Genomic DNA, 20,632 nt, shown 5'->3' with positions numbered 1-20,632 from the left:
ACCAACCTGCGCAATATCATACCTTGTATTCTTTGTATCATGGTCACTTACTAGCGAAAAGTTATTCTATTATTTCTCTCGATTTTTGACTGAGATCTACCGCACGCTATACAACCAACTATTTTAGTCTTTTGCGATAAATCGCAATAGTGTCACTGTTAATTTAAGCTCTACCACAATTTCCTTATAGTTTTACTACCTTTATACAACTATCAGTAGTAGAACAAATAATAAATAACATAAAATAAGCACAGTATAGACTGACAAATCCACAAAATTTCAAATCAAATTCAAATGTGTCAAATGAACCGTCAAACAGAACTGTCAAGGATTCCCAATCTAGGACCCTTGTCCGTCCATAATGCTTGCATGAATACATGGATAGCATTATACTCCTTCCTTAATCTTTTTATTCAAAGATATATTTCGGGGAAAACAGACTCATAGATAAATAACTTATAGTATAAAAGTTAGAATGTTCTGTAAAAATTAAGTAGTTATTTTTTGACTGATTTTAAATCCTTTGTCACTGATGATCATGTTATTATTTAGGAATATTTTCTGCCTTGCAAATATTATGCAAGAATTTCAATCAAATATTTTAATAGAACATAAATGCATATTTAATTGGTGATATGAAATTCTTTTTATGTATAGTTAAATTTCAAGGTGAAGTACTTCAAATAAAATAATCGGATTAAGTGCTAAATTTTAAATTTTATCTATATTGAGACCATTAGCTTAAAATTTTTATACATTACCTTGAAAGTAATATATGTAATTATCTATCATTTTTCTCAGTTAGATATAGTAATTGAGTAATTCCAGTACTATATAAATATGGAAATTTAAGTAGTTCAGAACTTGATACTCTGTATATATTGTTAATAAAGAATTTTAAAACTAATGAAACATTGACAGATTGTGTGATTTTGGCTACAATGGTATGTATTTTATATTTCTTTCCTTTCTACTCAATACATAATAGAGATCCAATTCTGTGATTTGTGGAAATCTGAGCTACATTTTGTAAAAGCTAAGATTTCTGAAACAAATCTGTCAAAACCTTTTCTTATATCTCAGTTGTCTCAAAATATGTAAAAAAAGATAAAAATCCGTTTTTACTTTCACAACGAAAGGTTCCTGAAATTGTATCATTCTCTAGCGTATAAACTAAGAGAGCCATGATCATTTTATTTGCGGCCAATATTGTTTCACAAAAACTTGAAGTATATAAAAATCGTAAAGTTCAATGTTTCAACAGACGAAAAAGTTCAAAGTATAGAATGTTCAGCCATCCTTCAACGTCACGTCGTATATTGTCGAACTGTCTCAATCACTTGAAAACCAGATGAAAGAGATTGGTGACGTCATTACGGCTTTTCGTAAATTACTGTAGATTCTCTTTAGTAATAATTGACATTGTCATTTGATTTGAAGTTATAATTTTATTGACGGACATCGATCAATGTCAAAATTAAAACTTGACTGTTGCGAACACGCTATGAAACTAAATTCAAATTTTTTATTGCAAAAATGCCTCAAGAATGAACAAGAGCTTATTGCTAAGCTGATAAATAGTTTTTCTCAAGAAATAAACGCTGCTAGAGCACTCTTACCCATGAACGCCATATTATATGAAGTAAGTACAATGCAAAGGTGTAATGTTTTCATAAATAAGGTAAAAAATACTTTTTTTAATTTTTTTAAGATAGGTAGCCGGTTTATAATAGATAGTTTTTGATTTACTGTAGGTACTAAACGTGGAAGAATAACAAAATTTTGATTACTTTGAAAAATACGATAATAGCTAACGACGATACTAAAGATGCTTCCACATTGCTCGTGATCCTGCTCGCGCTCTTCCTTCTGATTGTGCTTGCGTTGCTTGCGCTTCCTATTTTTTGTGTTTCTCAAGATCTTTCGGCTCGCAAGCCACGGCGTCCACATTGTAATGTAGTTCTTGCGTTCGTGCTGTTCGGACATGGATGATACCGAAGTATTTTTAATAGCGGCTGCTAGTGCAAAACGAAGGAGAAAAAAAGGGGGTGTTGGATGTCTAATAATTTGAAAAGTAGATCCCAGCACAGTGAAAGTAAACTTCTACACGATTTACAAACAGACAGAATGTTTTTTAATAATTTTTATCACATGTCCTCTACTGATTTTGAAAGACTTATCAACTTAGTTGGCCCCCGTATAGAAAGAAAAAATACAACTTTTAGGAAGTGTATTCCGATTAAAGAAAGATTGGCCATAACATTAAGATTCCTTGCAACTGGAGACTCACATACCAGCTTGGGTTATTTATTCAAAGTTTCCAAGCAAAGCATTTCAAAAATAGTACCAGGTGTATGCCAAAATATAAACAAACAGATTAAGATAAGTAGGCAATATATAGAGTTATATTTAATTAAAGGTATATTAAATATTATTAATCCAAGAACAAAACAAAATTATTTTTAATTCTGAACGAAATAAAAATAAGAAATATCGTGGTAGCATCATCATACTGCAGTAAATACCGAATCCTATGAATGAAACCAAACAATGCAAACAGCTCGAGCGCTTCGAACCGCCGTAAAGTATGCTCGCATGGCTCCGAATCATCTCTGTAAAGGTCGGTATACACATGCGAGCCGAGCGGTTCGTGAACCGCTTGTGAACCGCTTGTGAGGGATAATTCGCAAATGTGTACGTTGTTGTGAGCAACGAACGAACTGCTCGCAAACCCGTCGCGGCGATCCGCCTCCTGTCAGTTTTTTTGACGAACACAAAGGGATTCGTGGCTCTCGGTGGACGGACTCGTGTGTTGTTCGTTGTTTGTATCGAACCTCCAGACAATCCAGACGCACTGTTTTCAATGTTTAGTTTTTGTTTACCGGTTGGAAAAGGTATAGAGGTTTATTTAAATATGGAGTAGTCCGAGGAAATCATTTTAGATTTAATTGATCTCTATAGAAAAAAAAATTATTATGAGATCCAAAACATAAAGAACATTATAAAAAAATTTAAAGGAGGACGCTTGGAGGGAAATAGGTGTCGAACTGAAAAAAATGCAGACCAATGTAAGGAAAAAATTATTTCTTTATTAGCATCTTACCACCAACGTCGCTGCTTCCTTTTCTTGTCTAAACTAGCCATCATTAAAAATGCACCACTCATTACCAGCAGAGCATAATTCTCTTCTCGCGAAGACTTAATTAAACGCGTACTCGCACCGTCGCGTCGCGTCGCATCGCAAAAATGACTGCATGTTTTCGGTTGGTTTGCGGCGTTCGCGCTTTTCCCTTGGATCGTTGAAGGTTCGTACAAAAACAATTTGCTACCGAGCGGTTTACGAACCGTTCGGCCCACATGTGTATACCCACCTTAATGTACCGCGACAGAGCCGAACAGTCGAAGCAGGCATTTATGTGATCGCAAGCACGTGGAGCACCGCGAGCGCCGCGAGCGCCGCGAACATCTCGCTTCGACTGTTTGCCATGTTTTTCGTGTTTCACGTTCGTTCGGCCTTTCACGTGGACGTGGCTTAGTGCAGCGGCAGAGCTCTATTTGGACAGGTAGGTTACCAGGTAAAAATTGTAATTTATCGTATTCCAGCATCCCGCGAGAAGTCAGCCAGATAAGCGCATATTTCGGAAAATACAGAGCAACCTAATTCAATATGAATGTTTTAACAAACCCAGATCAAAAAGATATAATAAAAAAATGAAGCATCTGAGGTAAATGTTTTGGCATCAGTTGACACCACACCAGAGACATCTTGTAGATGCATAAAGGAAGATGTAGGTGTATCTAAAACCGATGATAGCGTTAAAAAAGTGCAAAAAAATTTAAAACAATTTAAATTCAAGGCTTATAAATATAAACTTGTGCATCATCTTTACCCTGGGGATACTGCGCGTAGGGTCGAGTTTTGCAACTGGTACATCGACATGTGTGGAAGAGCGAATAATTTTCACAAGAAGATCATTTGGTCGAACGAAGCGTATTTTACTAATACGGGTATCCGAAATAGGCAGAATTCAAGATTTTTATTTATTCTCTATTTTTATTTTGAAAGTTGGCAATCAAATCTAAAAGCTGCATAAGCTCATTTTCAGTGCAGTTTATGAAAAAAAATGATGGAAAGCGAGATACCCTGTAAAACACACGAAAATGGGACACCATATAGGTACACTCTGCGAGGAATTTTTACAAACATATAAGCATACGTAATCCGAAACGAGTGGGTGCATTCTAAAAATGGTTTAATTTCGCCAATGCTGATTCATCCTATTTTCTCGTATGCGACCGGAGCTCGACAAGGATCCGATCATCTGAAATGTAAGTGAAGGTCGTTTAGATAATAGTGCACCGAAGATTATCTTCCCACAACAATTATGTTCGCGCGAACCGAAGATTTAATGTCAGGAATAGGGCGAACCATCGATAAATTTTATTTCTAATGGTTGATCCGAGGATAATAATCGTTCCTGTCCGTTACCCGTACTGCCAGCTGTCTTGCATAAGCTGGAATAGTATTTAGCAGTTAAATGCTTAAATGTCGACTCTTCTTTGCTCTTCGAAATTTAGTACGTAGTGTGATTAAAATAGTGGCGCAACTGGAATATCGTAGTTATTCTATTTTTACTGCAATTCAACCTAACTCAACCTCTCCTGTAAGGAGTAAATTTTATTTATACTAATAAATACAATTTAATGTCTTGTAATGTATATTTAATATCAATTAAACTTTTAGTTACGTAATCGAGGGCGCGATTTTTAAATTCATTGTTGCCAACCATGAACTTATTCAGTGCCGAGCTGATTAACTGGAATTTACATTTTGCGCTGGGGATTCAGCTGTAAGATCTGCTGTAAAATTAGTCAAGTTGCCGAATTTATTTATTTATTTCCTGGCATTGCCATTCGTTTTGACACTTTAATTTTGTATTACGAGTTTTTGGTTTAAATAAATAGAGTTGTCATACTTTAAACATGAAAATGTTTACTAGCAGACATTGCAATCGAACATTGTTCGTTCTAGAACCTCTTTTAATGCGAATAAGTGTACAAGACAGCTCAATAGCCGTAAAACACTCATCGCAACTTAAGTTAAGAAGGCGAGTTTTGTTGATGTAAATAATAACTGTTTATATATTTACTAGCGTGTACCAGCGACTTCGTTCGCGTCGAATTAATCATTTGTAATGGGGATGATAAAGCAAAGCAAGAAATTTATGTCAGCATGAGAAAAAACAATATGGCGATATTATTATATAACTTGGAAATATTTGAGGAGTAGTTTCATCTCGTTGGAATTTGACTTTCGAAAAATCCGTTTGCCAAAAATAAGCCTTTTACGTCAAGCTGTTTAAGCAGAATCGTGGTTAAGAAATTACCCAACTTTTTGGAACACCCTTTATAATTTTTTTTAAAAATTTTAAAATATTTAAAAAAAAACAAATAAATTATGCTTGCTCAAGCTTTTTCCCGAAAGACTCACCGTTTTTTTAATAACAAATATTGTAATATTTGAGGGGCGTTTCCACCCTCTTGGAATTTAAGATTCGAGAAACTCCTCCTTATTCAACCTCTACACCCCACAGTCAATCCGTTTGCAAAAAATCAGCTTTAAACTTCAATCAGTTTAAGCAGAATCGTGATTACTCAATGGTCATATTTTATGAAACACCCTGTATAAATTTATAAAAAATCTTAAAATATGTAAAACAACAAAATAAAATATACAGGTTTAAGAGTTTTTCCGAAAAACTCACCGGTTTTTAAATAAAAAATATTTTAATATTTGAGGGATAGTTTCACCCCCTTAGAATCCGAGTTTCGAAAAATCCCTTCTTATCGAACCTCTACACCCTAAAGTCAATCTGTTTTCCAAAAATCAGCTTTTTACGTCAAGCGCTTTAATCATGATTAATCTTTGATCGTGATTAATCAATGACCAGATTTTTCGAAACACCCTGTATACATTTTTAAAAAATCTTAAAATATGTAAAAAACAAAATAAAATATACGTGTTTAAGCGTTTTTTCGGAAACTTGACCGTTTTTTAAATAAAAAATATTGTAATATTTGAGGGGTGGTTTCACCCTCTTGGAACTGGAATTTCGAAAAATCCCTTCTTATCGAACCTCTACACCCTAGAATCAACCTGCATGCCAAAATTGACCTTCTTACGTTGAGTGGTTTGAGCAGGATCGTGTTTAATCAGTATGTCAGTCACTTAACGATTTTATACAGGGTGTTTCAAAACAAATGCGAAAAACTTCAGGGGGTGATTCCTTGTTCAAAATAAAGGGTAGTTTGCTTCATAAACGTTGGGTCAAAAGTCAACCATTAGGGAGATATTGCGGTACAAAGATGGCGGAAAAATAATGTTTTTATTTTTTATCTTGAAAACGAAAAGAGAGACTAATAAAATTTTATGGAAGCATTACTGTTATGAAAACACACTTTCTGGTAATTTTTCACTTTTTAAAATGAGTGGAAGGGGTTGAAATAAACTACCCCTATCATTCTTGTTAACGAAATTTAAAGAAAATCTTATCAAACACATGCAAAAAAATTAATTTGGCTAGTTTAGTTTGTTTAGAAACTTTTTTATCTCTTGTATTTTTTTGATAAAACTCACCGATTTGAAATTAAAAAATAAAATGTAAAGCATTACATGTCAGGACAAAAAACATTTTCTGATAAAGAATCAAGTGGGCTGCTGTAATTTTTTTAGGAAAAAATCTAGTCGGCCGCTGTTACTTTTTAGGATGTTCCTAATATTATTTTATTTGACATTACTCTACTGCAATACGTTATTATCTAGATGATTACTATTATCGTTATTATCACTAGATTCTTAATCTAAAAATGTTTTTTGTCCTGACATGTAATGCTTTACATTTTATTTTTTAATTTCCAATCGGTGAGTTTTATCAAAAAAACACAAGAGGTAAAAAAGTTTCTAAACAAACTAAACTATCCAAATTAAAGAATTTGCATGTGTTTGATAAGATTTTTCTTTAAATTTCGTTAACAAGAATGATAGGGGTAGTTTATTTCAACCCCTTCCACTGATTTTAAAAAAGTAAAAAAATTATCTGAAAGTGTGTTTTCATAACAGTAATGCTTCCATAAAATTTCATTAGTTTATCTCTTTTCGTTTTCAAGATAAAAAATAAAAACTTTATTTTTCCGCCATCTTTGTACCGCGATATCTCCCTAATGGTTGACTTTTGACCAAACGTTTATAAAGCAAACTACCCTTTATTTTGAACAAGGAATCACCCCCTAAAATTTTTCGCATTTGTTTTGAAACACCCTGTATATTAGTATAGATAATTAATTTATTTTTGCTTCCTAAAATATTTTGATTAAAAGAAAATATATAAAAGTGGGCAACGCTGTGCTGTTCAAGATTAATCACGCGATAAAAGTTTATTCGGTATGAACTGTAGTAGCTAATTTGCATACTAATTTGAAGATTGATTATATGCAATGAAAAACAATTATGAAACAATTGAAAAACAATAAAGAGAAAATACCCACCCTGTATAGATATTTTAAATAATTTTCTCTTTGGTCTTTTTTATTTTGTTTTTTTTTTGTATTCCTCAATTAATTTTTAGTAATGATAAATTTAAATTTGAACCAGGAACTGGTTAGGGAACAACTCCTCATTAAAACTCTTTAATCATACCGATTTTTCAAATTTAAATGTCGATAAACATAATTTATATTAATTAAAGAGCAACCTTGCAATCTTCTCTAACATTTCTCGTTTTTTTTTCGTTGTAAAATGGCATTGATATAATTACGTAAAAAAAATCTTGAACTTTTCTCTCTCATCGGGATGACATATCCAATGACAACCGAACAAATAAACCAAAGCGTTCCTATATCAAAGATCATCATAATTTGGATGATTTAAATTAGAATAATCGATCAACGAAGGTTTTTTTCTCAAAGAAATTAATGATTCATGCGAAGAAAAGTTGTCCCTCTTTGAAAATTCATGGTCGAGTGAGACAGTGTGATAGAAGATGATGGTATTTTAATAAATTATGTGGGTTATAGTTATTATAGGTGTGTGTGAGTGGGTAACAAATAACGCTCCTGGGAAAATATGTTGAGTTTACAGACGTGAAGGACGTTGGAGAAGTCTTGAAAATGTGTGCTTTGAATCACGAACGCAATGATAAGTTTTGTTGACATAAGAAACTGAAAGTCGCTTAATTATAGTAATAGTTTTCTTAAAATTATACGGTCTTGCAATTTCATTATAAAGGTCTAGGTATTCAGCTTTCCATAAAACCTTCCTATGATGAGGGTTCCAACTTTTTTTAAAACTTTATAATAAATCGAAAAATAACTGTAAAAGACTTAATAGTTATTTCTATAACAAATATAGCCTATAACAATAATAACCTAACCAAATAAAATGTTATATTGACTATTGTAACGTTTAAATACTTTCAATAGGTCAATTAAGGTTTTAGTGACGTAATCGAGGGCGCGATTTTTAAATTCATTGTTGCCAACCATGGACATATTCGACACCGCCGCACACACGGCAAAATGCTATGTTCAGCTTGACAAAAATCGAAATTTCAAATATTTTTTTTGTATGTTCATTCACTCACTGTCGTTCTTACTTAGGTACCTCAGTGGTGCAAGGGGTGTTGAAGCGATGCAAATAGTCTAGCTTACCCAAAAGTCAACCTCACCTTCACGTGGTGCACCCTGTTTAAATAAACGAGGCTCTGACGACCGAGTATAGGCGGTATATCATTATACAACCCTCAGACCTACCACCTTTCTGGGGAAGAGGAGTAGTAAACTATTCCTAGCCGGCCGAGAGCGTAGCACAAGGGAACTATCGTCGCAGTACTCACTGTGCCATAGCCATCCCGTGCTACAGTTGCAGCCAAACTGTGCGGCAGCGTAACCGTCACAGTTTAACCTTTTTACGCTTTTTACAGTCATCAAAGATGGAACATTCGAGTAGGACAAAATCATCGTCCGAAGGTAAAATACCCCCTCGATCGGATTTCCGGGAGGGGGTGCCTACTCGAGCGTATCATCGGAGAACTAAAAATCGTCAATGTTTCACGTTTGCGGCGTAGAACGTCCGCACTCTACTGGACAGGACAAACTCCAATCGACCAGAGAGAAGAACAGCTCTGGTCTCACAGGAACTCCACCGACTAAATATAGATGTTGCCGCTCTTGCGGATGAAGGTAGTTTCACTGAGGAGCATTACACCTTCTTTTGGAAGGGTCACCCGGCAACACACAGGAGAATTCATGGCGTAGGCATTGCAATCAAAAACGAAATCGCCACCAAATTAACAGAGGTACCTATTGGTGTCTCCGAATGTCTTATGACCCTAAGGTAGCCCATATCAGACAAAACTTACGTCAACATCATAAGCGCCTACGCTCCTACCCTAGACGCTAAAATTGAGGATAAGGATAAATTTTACCAAGCTCTGCAAAATATACTCCAACAAATTCCAAAGCACGAACGAATCATTTTGCTAGGTGACTTTAATGCCCGTGTCGGCAAACAACAGGAAATATGGCCTGACGTATTGGGAAAACATGGAATGGGAAACGTAAATAGCAACGGTGAACGCTTATTAACAACATGCATAGAGTATAATCTTTGCATCACCTATTGGTGCCATAATGTGGTTCATGCTGAAGGACAAATTTAAAGGTACCTGGAAACACCCGAGATCAGGCCATTGGCACCAATTGGACCACGTAATCGTTCGAAGGACGCACCTAAAAGTCTCTCGCCCAGTCTCACAAAAGCCAGAGTAGATGCCAAATGTGGTACTGACCACCGACTTTTAATCTCAAAAATGAAAATCCAGTTAAAATCCAAACATCCACACTGTAAAAAAGCAAAGCTACATGACCAGATTGAACGTACGGGGTCTAAAGAACAACGATACCGCCGACGCCCTCCGGGAAGTCATCAAAGAATCACTTCTACCGATAACTTCAATCTCAATCGTGGATGCTGAACATGGCTGGACATAACTAAGAGATGCGATTCACAAAACCAGCGAAGCAGTACTGGGAAAATCCAACAAAAAGAAAAAACCAGACTGGTTTAACGAAAATCAACCGCATATACAGGCTTTGTTGGAACAAAAGCATAGAGTAAGCCGTCACTGCAAATCCACACAATCCAAGACTAGCAGACAACTTTAAGGCAGCCAACAACACGCTCCGAAGAAACCTGCGCCAACTAAAGGATAACTGGTGGTCGCAAAAAGCTAGTCAGATTCAGGAGTATGCCACGCATCACGACTATCGTAAATTCTTCGAGGCTGTAAAAGAAGTATACGGTCCAACTAAGAAAGCAAGATGCCCAATCATGGCACAAAATGGCGAACTTCTAAAAGAGAAAGAGCAAATCAGAAACCGCTGGAAAGAGCATTACAGCCATATCCTTAACCAAGAAAACAACCCCAATATAGAAGCACTCAACATAATACCTCAGTATAATAGCCTCGATGTATTAGACATTCCAATAACAGAACAGGAAATAAAGGACTCCATAAAACAGCTTAAAAGCAACAAATCAGCTGGCTGTGACGCGATTCCGGCGGAAATCTATAAGTGTGCAAGTAAAGAACTTATTGGTCATCTTAAGGTTCTCTTTGATGTCATATGGGAAAGCGGAGAGGTACCTCAGGACTTTTGCAACGCGAATATAGTGAATATATTTAAGAACAAAGGAAGTGCATCAGACTGCGGAAACTACCGAGGAATTTTACTACTGGCTATCAGAGGAAAAATTCTTGCAAAAATTATGTCAAACCGCCTGCACTCACATAGAGAAAGAATCCTCCCAGAATCGCAAACGGGTTTTCGCACCAACCGCGGTACCGTCGATTCCATATTCTCCATCCGGCAACTACAGGAAAAAGTAAAAGAGCAGCAGTCTAAACTTTACGTTGCATTCATCGATCTAACAAAAGCCTTCGACTCTGTGAACAGAGATGCACTTTGGGCAATTGTGAAAAAGTTCGGAGTACCCATCACATTTCTTACAGTGTGTAAAAGCCTCCATAACAACAACAAATCAAGAGTGTCATATCATGGATCACTGAGCGATCCCTTCCTAACAAAGACAGTCCTTAGGCAGGGATGTGTCTTAGCGCCTCTCCTATTCAATATATTCATGGCAGCGCTCTCCATTATAGTGGACAGCAAACTGCAGGAGAGAGGTTTGGGCATTAGATACAGATACGACGGCGGGCTGTTCAACATAAAAAGACTCGGGGCAAAAACACGTACAAAATTCATCACAGAACTTCAATACGCTGATGACTGTGCTCTAGTTGCAAATACGTTAGAGCAATTGCAAGAAATGTTGAACACATATACATGGGCATACGAGGCCTTGGGACTTAAGCTGAACATCGATAAAACTAAAATCATGTGCACTCCCCCGGAAGATCACAACAATGCTATAAAAATCGGAGATGAGCTGTTGGAAAAGGCCAATATCGACTCTGAAGTTCAGCACAGGATTAGCAGCGCCTCAAGAGCATTCTGGAAATGAAAAGACAGGGTTTTCTACAATCATGACTTGAGCACAAAAACGAAACTTGCGGTGTACCGAGCGATAATAATTCTCACTATGTTGCAACAGAGACATCTTAGATAACTCTTAAGAATAAAATGGTTCCATCATGTCTCAAACGTATCGGTCCTTGAAAAAACTAACTGCGAGACTATTGAAGTCATGATTACAAAGTCCCGCTTAAGATGGGCTGGTCACGTATGCAGAATGCAAGAAAACCGCATACCAATATCTCTGCTTTACGGTGAGCTTGTAGACGGTAAGAGGAGGCCGGGTGGACAACTCAAAAGGTTCAAGGATATTTTCCACAAAAACTTAAAGGGAATTAACAAGCAGAATGAGTGGGAAGAGGCAGCTCACAATAGAACGGAATGGAGAAGAAGAATTGTAAAGTCAGTTAAGAGCGGCAACCAAAAAGTAAAGAGGCAACAAAGCAATGAGATTTTTGAATGTCTGGAGTGCGGTAGACAGATAACATCACGTATCGGGTTTTTCAGTCACAGAAAAGCTCATGAAAGAAAACGCCTTGCGTGACCATCTTCTGATGCGTCTCAAATACTCGTCAGCGAGTAATGGCGGTATGGTATGGTATGTCGTTCTTATAAAATCTGTGGACCTAATTTAAAATGTTATAATTTTTTCCGACCAACTATAACGGTGCAAGCGCTACCGAAAGTTGATGGAGTCACTTTCTGGGGAGAGTGTTAGCCTTGCACAAACATGGAGCGCAAAAGAGTGTTATTTACACCCAGCACAGCCATTTGAAAATTAATTACCATTATGGACAATATAGCTACAGACACGTAGTACAATTAAATAACATCAATATAATAAATTCGAACTGTTTTGAATGTAGATCAGATATACTTTAAACACACACTATTTTGGGTTTATTTTTTTTATAATTTTGTTTTCATAATGCGTTATAGTTATAAGTTCCACGGAGTTCCGCTTTTAATTTAATAAAATTGAAATCTCTAGTGTATGTTCCCAAGTAGCATCTATCTGACTTCGAACTAAATCTGACCTGAAGCGACGTCAGACTTTGTGCAAATTTAGACGACCTGTGACGTCGCTTTCCTATTAAACGCGACGTCGTTGGATCCGGGTCGGTAAATCCAACGATATGTCGACGTACAAAATAACAACGTACCATTATTATTAATTTCCCAACGTCGTTCCCACGTTGGCTTGCACGACGTACATATACTTGAACTAGCCCGACGTCTACCCGTTGTCCGAATAGGATACGTCTCACTGATAATCCCTAAAGTAACGTCCAATTATATTTTGTTGTATTTTATGTTCATATTTATAACCTAATTTACGTATCTCTATTTATGTCCGTAAATACAACCCATTAAGTAGCATTTGCGACCTGATGAACATCATGAACATAATCTAATAAAAAGTTTTTGTAAACAAACTTAAATTTTTTATTATGCCTAAAAAAACACTAAAAAGGCATTTAGACATTCATCTACATTTTACAGAAAGAGGTCGAGGCAAAATAATAATAGTAGTAGTGATGTCTTGCCTCCACCCGTAAATGCTTTTTATCCGAAAGAGATGCTGCATTACACTGGTGCATCTTAATTTCATTTTTTAGCTTAGGATAACAGCAGACCCCATCCTCCTCCGACATGTGAGGTTAGGCTTAAAAAAGTGGCTGCCCATTTTTTTTAACGAGAAAACAAAAACTAAAATATAGTTGCACAAATCCACAAATCACTGATACGCAAAATGCAAAGTGAGGTTACGTGGCGTACGTTGGAATTATAAACATCATAATACGATTGCCGGTCGTCCGGTTTGATGACTTCGGTCGTGTGAGACGACTAATGTTGGAGACCCGGTCGGAATTGGTATATTGGTAGTTCATATTAAGTCGGACACAGAAATCCGCCGTTCTTAACACGTATCCGAGTGTCAGCCATTTTAAAATCGTTTTTTGTTTTTAAAATTTATATTCACATTTCGATTTCTAGTAGAATAATATTGATAAGGTTGAGTTTAGGGGAAACCACAGTACAGTTTTATGATTAAACCAGCTAGAAAATTAAAAAAATATTTTGCGAGTTACTTTTTATAGATATTTTTATTTCATAAATCTACCTAATTTTGAAGGCGCTCGTTGTTTTCCGGAGTATTTTAATCAGATATATCAAGAAAGTGACTTCCGTTGACAAAACTGATGTCTGGATTAATGATTCAGAATTATTATAATATGAAATTAGATAGGCACTTATAGTTATATTCGAGGAGTGATTAAGAATCCATTTGTAATTAGGTCGTTTGGTTTGGTTTTTATGTATTCTTGGTAGCGAATATGAAACCAAACGTAACGTAAGTGCTTAGCGACGAATTTTAAGTAACTAAAATCCAACGTAATATGACGTTGGTAATTGGTAGAATTACATTCCCTATTAGGTCAGATAGCGACGTCGAGGCGACCCGAATCTGTATTCCCCATTTAGGTGCAAATAAGGGTCGTCAGGCGGTCGAACCGACGTTGGTACCCGACGTCGGGTTTATTGAACGCGACGTATACCCGACGTTAGATAACGTCCAAATGCTACTTGGGATTGGTACAGGTGTAAACAAATCAGCTTTCCCAAATCTGCCTTTTTTTAAATAGCCCTTTATTTGCAAGGAGTCGCACTAATTTCTATAACAGTCCTGTAATATCAGGAAAGGATTTTTTTAGTTTTAAGAAGACTAAAGACTCCAAACCAAACCAAACCAAACCTTGCTGTAAAAAATGTCAAGTTGTCACATCTATTTATTTATTTCCTGACATTGTCATCATATACATTGTCATTCGTTTTGACACTATAGTATTGGCTCTTACGAGTTTTTGGTTTAAATGAACTGTGTTGTGATATTTTAAGCTTAAAAATTCTTACTGGCAGACTTCGAACATTGTTCTTTTTAGAACCCCTGTTAGTGCGAAATGTACAAGATAGCTTAATAGCCGCAAAAAAACCTCATCGGAACTTTAAATTTTTTGAACGGGAAAGCGGTAGTAATGGCCCTCTATGTCCCTTAAGTGCTGTTTTTGTGGATGTAAATGATAACTGTTAATAAAAACTATAAAAACAATTCTTAGAAATCTGTACCTTTTGCTCAATCGAGTATCCTAAACAAAACATTGATATCGATAATATATACTAGATTCAATTTTATATAATTAATAAGTCAAATGTAAATAGTTTTCGGATACAAGAGAAAGTGCGGGATTAATTCTGAGAATGTAACTTTTTCTGTTTCTTTATGAAATATGGTTTTACGTATGATTAAAAGACCTTGCATAATTTTAGTACTAATTAAGTAATACCGAAAATTTGATTAATTATTTGTTGTTTGATAAAAAAAATCTTTAGAAAACTATTGAAATTAGATATTAGATTATGTATGTTAGATATTAGATATGTAAACGGATTTGGACCGAATCAAATATAAGATAATTACCAACCAGAAAAGGCGAATTAGAGCGACAGACTAATGCAGTAAGTAGGCCGAAATGTTAATAAATATATATAAATATGTATTTTGGGCCGAGAGCTAATTACTCCGAACCAATGGGCACTTACCCTAGTATCCTACAGGCAGAAATCTACGCTATCGAGAGATGCGTACAACTTATCTTAGATAGGAACTATCGGAAACAAGAAATAGCCATTTTATCTGATAGTCAAGCAGCGTTAAAGGCGATCAACTCAGTATCAATCAATTCGAAATTGGTCAAAGAATGCATAGAGAAGCTGAATAAATTAGGCAAAGAAAACAAAGTCCTCCTACACTGGGTGCCTGCTCACCAAGGGATAGAAGGCAATGAAAAAGCAAATAATCTAGCTAGGAAAGGAGCGAACACTCCACTAACTGGACCAGAACCGTTCTGCTTTCCAAGTGGTAACTAACTCAAGGCGGAACTCAAGAACTTGGAAGATTCCATCCGCAACCTGGAATGGAAATCTTGCAATGGTCTAAGACACTCTAACGAAGAAGTTTCTGAGGGCTTATGATCAAGAAAAATCACAGATCTTCCTGGGTCTGAGTAAGAACAATCTTCGGATTGTCACGGGGTTTTTAACAGGACACTGTCTCCTCAATGAACACCTCAGTAGATTGAAACTAAGAAGAAACGGCGAATGCAGATTCTGTGGGGAAGATGGGGAAACACCAGTACACCTCATCACTGAGTGCGCCGAGACGACAACCATTCGTGCCATGAATTTTGGTACGACTGATATTGGAGATGGAGAACTACCCTCTATAAAACCGTCCCAGATACTGGCTTTTGTCAAAGCCCTGGGACTGTATGATGAGTTATGATTCAAGAAAGGGGGACACAATGGATCTGTAAGGTCGAAGTGATTAACCCCCCTCCCACTCATTCTAAATTCTAAAAATTCTAATATGTATTTACATAAATAAAAAAACAATAATAATAAATGTTATGAATTGCAACAAAGCTAGCAACAAATTACAGAAACAAACTTTAACCTTACCATTTCGGTTAGCTAATCCATGTCAAACTAGCTAAAAAAAGTTGTATTAATGCATAGACTGTCACAACGATACGCTGGTATTCCTAAAGACAAACAATATTTTATAGACATGAAAGATAATGTCATTCAAACATTGTTTTAAATATGAGACTGGTTAATTAGTAGATTTCGACATGCTCATATGCCACACAACCAAAAAAATGATAATAATTGTTACATGCATGTATTGCTGGGATAAATATTATGTATTACAAAATCGTGTCAAACGGTGGGCATTGTGAACGTATCTTCTATCAAGCATATCGTATCAAACATTATCAGATATGTTACAAGCAATAATTAATTATTTTGCAACTCAGGTTTATTACCAAACGTCATAAGCTACAAAATGCTTTAAAATTAACCTATACTCTGTTTTAAGATTTCGACAGACGATGACAGAAACAAAAGCAGATGACGTTCATTTCAATCCATTTGTTTCACTAGAAATGTTACTATTTTTGTAATAATCTAGTTGGCGAAAATATGAAATGGTAAGTTAGAATCACAAATGATACAGAACAACAAACAAAAAATGTAATATACCAAATACGATGTGAATGCGATAAATTTTACATTGGTGAAACATCTAGACCCTTAAATGTTCGAATTAAAGAACAGAAATATTATTTAAGAAAAGGAGATTTTCACAAATCTAAGATTTGTCGCCATTCATGGGACACAGGGCACAGAATAAATTTTAATAACGCCAAAATTATAATGAGAGAAGCGATAGCCTCTAAAATAAAAAAGAGGCTTTTTTAATACATCTAATAAAAATAAATGTATTGATCATGCATCTGTAGATGTTAGTAATGTATGGCAATGGCTTTTCTGATTTTAAAGAACATAACATAAATAAACATAACATACGTAAAAAATAAAAGTAATTATACAGGAAGTCTGGGCTTTTTGGTTTTACCTTATTCAGTAATTGTTATCAGGTAGTACAGTACGTCTGCTGGATCTGTGTCTATGAAAGGAATGCGGACAAAAAACATTTAAATAAACAACAATATATTTTATTCGTCAAGTTGACGAGTACGTCACCGCAAATCTCTCCGCCCACTCATTTTATTGGCTACTTGCAAATTTATCGATTTTTTATTGATGAGACGCGTCGTCTAATTTTTTACGAAAAACATCGAGAGAATATCGTTTCCCCTCTCACGGATACCCCGTAGCTATAGAACGGACAGACGCACTGTAATTGTTAATTTTGAAGTTTAACTTGTTATAATGTCATTTTAACAGAACGTCAACGGTTTTTGTAGACGTATCTGTTTTAAAAAACTAAAGTGTTCTCGAATAGTTGAATTTAAATATTTTAAATAGTCTTTTTTTCTATATTCTTTGTATTTTTTGCTTCCGACGACGGAAAGAGATAAACTTTCCAAAACGGTTAAGCATTTTTGTTGTTCGTTAGGCAAATTCGTATACATAAACCTAACTTCTTACAAGTAGTTTCCGTTTGGGATTAACGCCCCCAGAAGTGTTTACATAAAATAACTATTTTATTTTGAAAATTTTCTTGCAGTGGCGAAAAACCCATATAGGATTTTTTTGGAGACACAACTGATATTTGACAATAAGCTTCATAAAAGCTTGAAAAAAATAATAACTTTTAAATTAATTAATTTTCGGGTTTGTTTTTGATTGATGCCCTCTAACGGATAAACGAAGCAATTTTGTATAAAGGTAAGGTATGCGTAATTAATTTATTTTGAGTCAAAGAATACGTAGTTGTTCTATGTCTAAGGAATATTGGAACTTCCTGTATATTTTGTAGGTCTGCTTTAGAAAAATAAATTCTCGATTTAAAAAAAAAAAAACTATGCGGTGTGGCGTTTTTTATTATCTGTACTTGTAATTAGTAGTTTTTCAAAGACAAAAGCTATACAAGAATTTTTGGGTGATACTTATATAGTTTTAAACTTTTAATTGAATATTTATTACTATTTAATTGTCTCTATGCATGTATTACAAAAAATTAGTTATACATATTTATAGTGCATTGTTTTTATAAAATCTAACCATATATTTAATATAATTACCTATTTTAGCAAATCAACAATATATTTATTTTCATTCTACCAATTCAATGTAGATTTTGAAACATATTGTATTTTCTGTAATTTTTTGAATAACTCAATTGACAAATGGTTATTCATTGCCAAAGTACTTTAATAAAAAAATAGTTGTCAATTGACTTAACAATCTTAACATAAACATGACTATTCATAAATTGAATAGGATGTCAATACTTTTTAAGTAGGTATTTTTATACCTGAAATTTTACACTTCTAATAATACAGTTGATCAAGTCACTTGTTATTTTCGAAATAACAACCAACTTTGAAGATTTTTCTTTTCTGATTCACTAAAATGGAAAATCCAAAAATGCTTTACAAATTCTACCCTGAACTTTGTGAATAATCCGAAAATTTTCAAGGATTTTTGTCTCGACGCGAATCGTTGTTTGTTTAAATTATTTCTTTAAGTTATTAGGTTTTGTGTAGCATATATGGTCGATTAATGTTGCAAGAAACGCCTATTATGAAACAAAAATAAATTAATTAACATCTGTAAAGAAAAAGTAATGTTTCATAATGTTCCTTTATGGTTAATATTTCTAATATTCTTATATTTTTTTATAATAATACAATACGATCGAAAAAACGGCGTCGAAGAAGGCTGGGAAGTGACATTCGATGATAATTTTAGCGAGGTCAGGCCCTATTTTTTTTTAATGGCACTTACTGCCAGTTGGCCTTAAGAAGGTTGAAATTTATTTTTATATTGAGTAAAAATGATTTTTATATTGTGTAGTTTAATATTAATTATTAAGTTATCTAAAGTACACTCAGATGCAAAAAAAACGCAATGGAGAAATTTTTGGTTAAATTTTTAAAGTGTTATATTTTTGTTATTTTTAGCCCTATTTAATTATTAAGCTGTATATAATTATATAAACTTTAATTCGTAAACTCAGTTTTTTATAAAATTTAGTATTTGGCATATTATACAGGGTAATCGAGGGGTTGTTTTTGTATCATAACTTTAAAATACCCTGTGCAATTATTTCGTCTGTTAACGTTCCTAAAATACAATTTTACGGTCTTTAGCTTTAATTACAAGGTTGTTATAGTTTGCTAAAATATGTCCTCTAATATAAGGAATCAAATCATATTATATAGTTCATATCAAATAAACTTTTAGTCACGTGATTGATCAAGCTTGACCGGCATTATTAGTTATTATTTACTGACAAACAAAACTCCCTTCTCAACAGCACTTAAGGGAGATAAAGAGCCATTTACTACCGCTTTCCCGTCCAAAATGTTCTAATAAAGTTGCGATAAGTTTTTTACGGCTAATAAGCTATCTTGTACCACTTCGCAATAAAAGGGGTTCTAAAAAGAATAATGTTCTATTGCAAGGTCTGTTAGTAAACATTTTCAAGCTTAAAGTATAACAACACTATTTATTTAAACCAAAGACTCGTAATATACAAAACTAAAGTGTCAAAACGAATGACATGTCAGGAAATAAACAAATAAATGTGGCAACTTGACATTTTTTACAGCAGAGCTTACCACCTGAGCGGGAAATTTAAATTCCAGTTGATCAGCCTCGTGCCGGCGCTGAATCTGTCGATGGTTGGCAACAATGAATTTAAAAATCACGCCCTCGATTACATAACTAAAAGTTTAATTGGTATCGAATATAGATTATTTTAGAAAATCCCTACGAGAAACACACAAAACACTTAATAGTTGATTACCCTGTTACAACAGTTTTTGCAGAAATAAAATATTTTATCAATTTTTACGATCTTTGGTTTATAAATTAAATTAGTTGTAAATACATTGTTGTGCAAAAGAGAAAATAACAAATATATTTTATTTGCCCTTGTTATCCCAGCATTTATGTTTGTACTAACAACTAACATTTAGTTAATACTATTTGTGATTTGTTACCTAACAAAACTACAACTGTAAAGGACAATTGCAAAATAAATTAAAATAAACTACCACGAATATATTGTAAATTAAATTAAATAAATATTCAAATATTACATAAAAATATTTAAGTAATATGAAAAATATAATGTCAAATGTCCTGCCAAATGCCTCCTAATTATATACTAAATAAAAATAAACTTTTCTGTAATAATTCACACAAAAGAATATAAAATAATTTAAAAAAATGTATGCATAGTGTACACAAAAAATTCTATTAATTTTACAATTTGAAGGGTCCAGGGGATAAGCATGATAAGCGCCATGTTACTAATTTTACAGGAGAACACTGGACGGCAGATGGTTGTCAGGTTCTTTCCGTGTACTCTATATTTTTATTAGGCCTATACAGGGTGCTACAAATTCGAGGTACGAGCATTGGTATCTCGGAAACCGTAATAGATACCAAGATGGTTAAATTGGGGCAAAGTTGCGCCTCGAAATGTTCACCAAGATGC

Source organism: Sitophilus oryzae, unplaced genomic scaffold (genome assembly GCF_002938485.1).
Source record: "Sitophilus oryzae breed Bouriz unplaced genomic scaffold, Soryzae_2.0 scaffold_172_pilon_pilon, whole genome shotgun sequence".
In the NCBI taxonomy this organism is placed as follows: Eukaryota; Metazoa; Arthropoda; class Insecta; order Coleoptera; family Curculionidae; genus Sitophilus; species Sitophilus oryzae.
The sequence above is the reverse complement of the archived record's forward strand: the minus strand, read 5'-3'. Positions refer to the sequence as shown.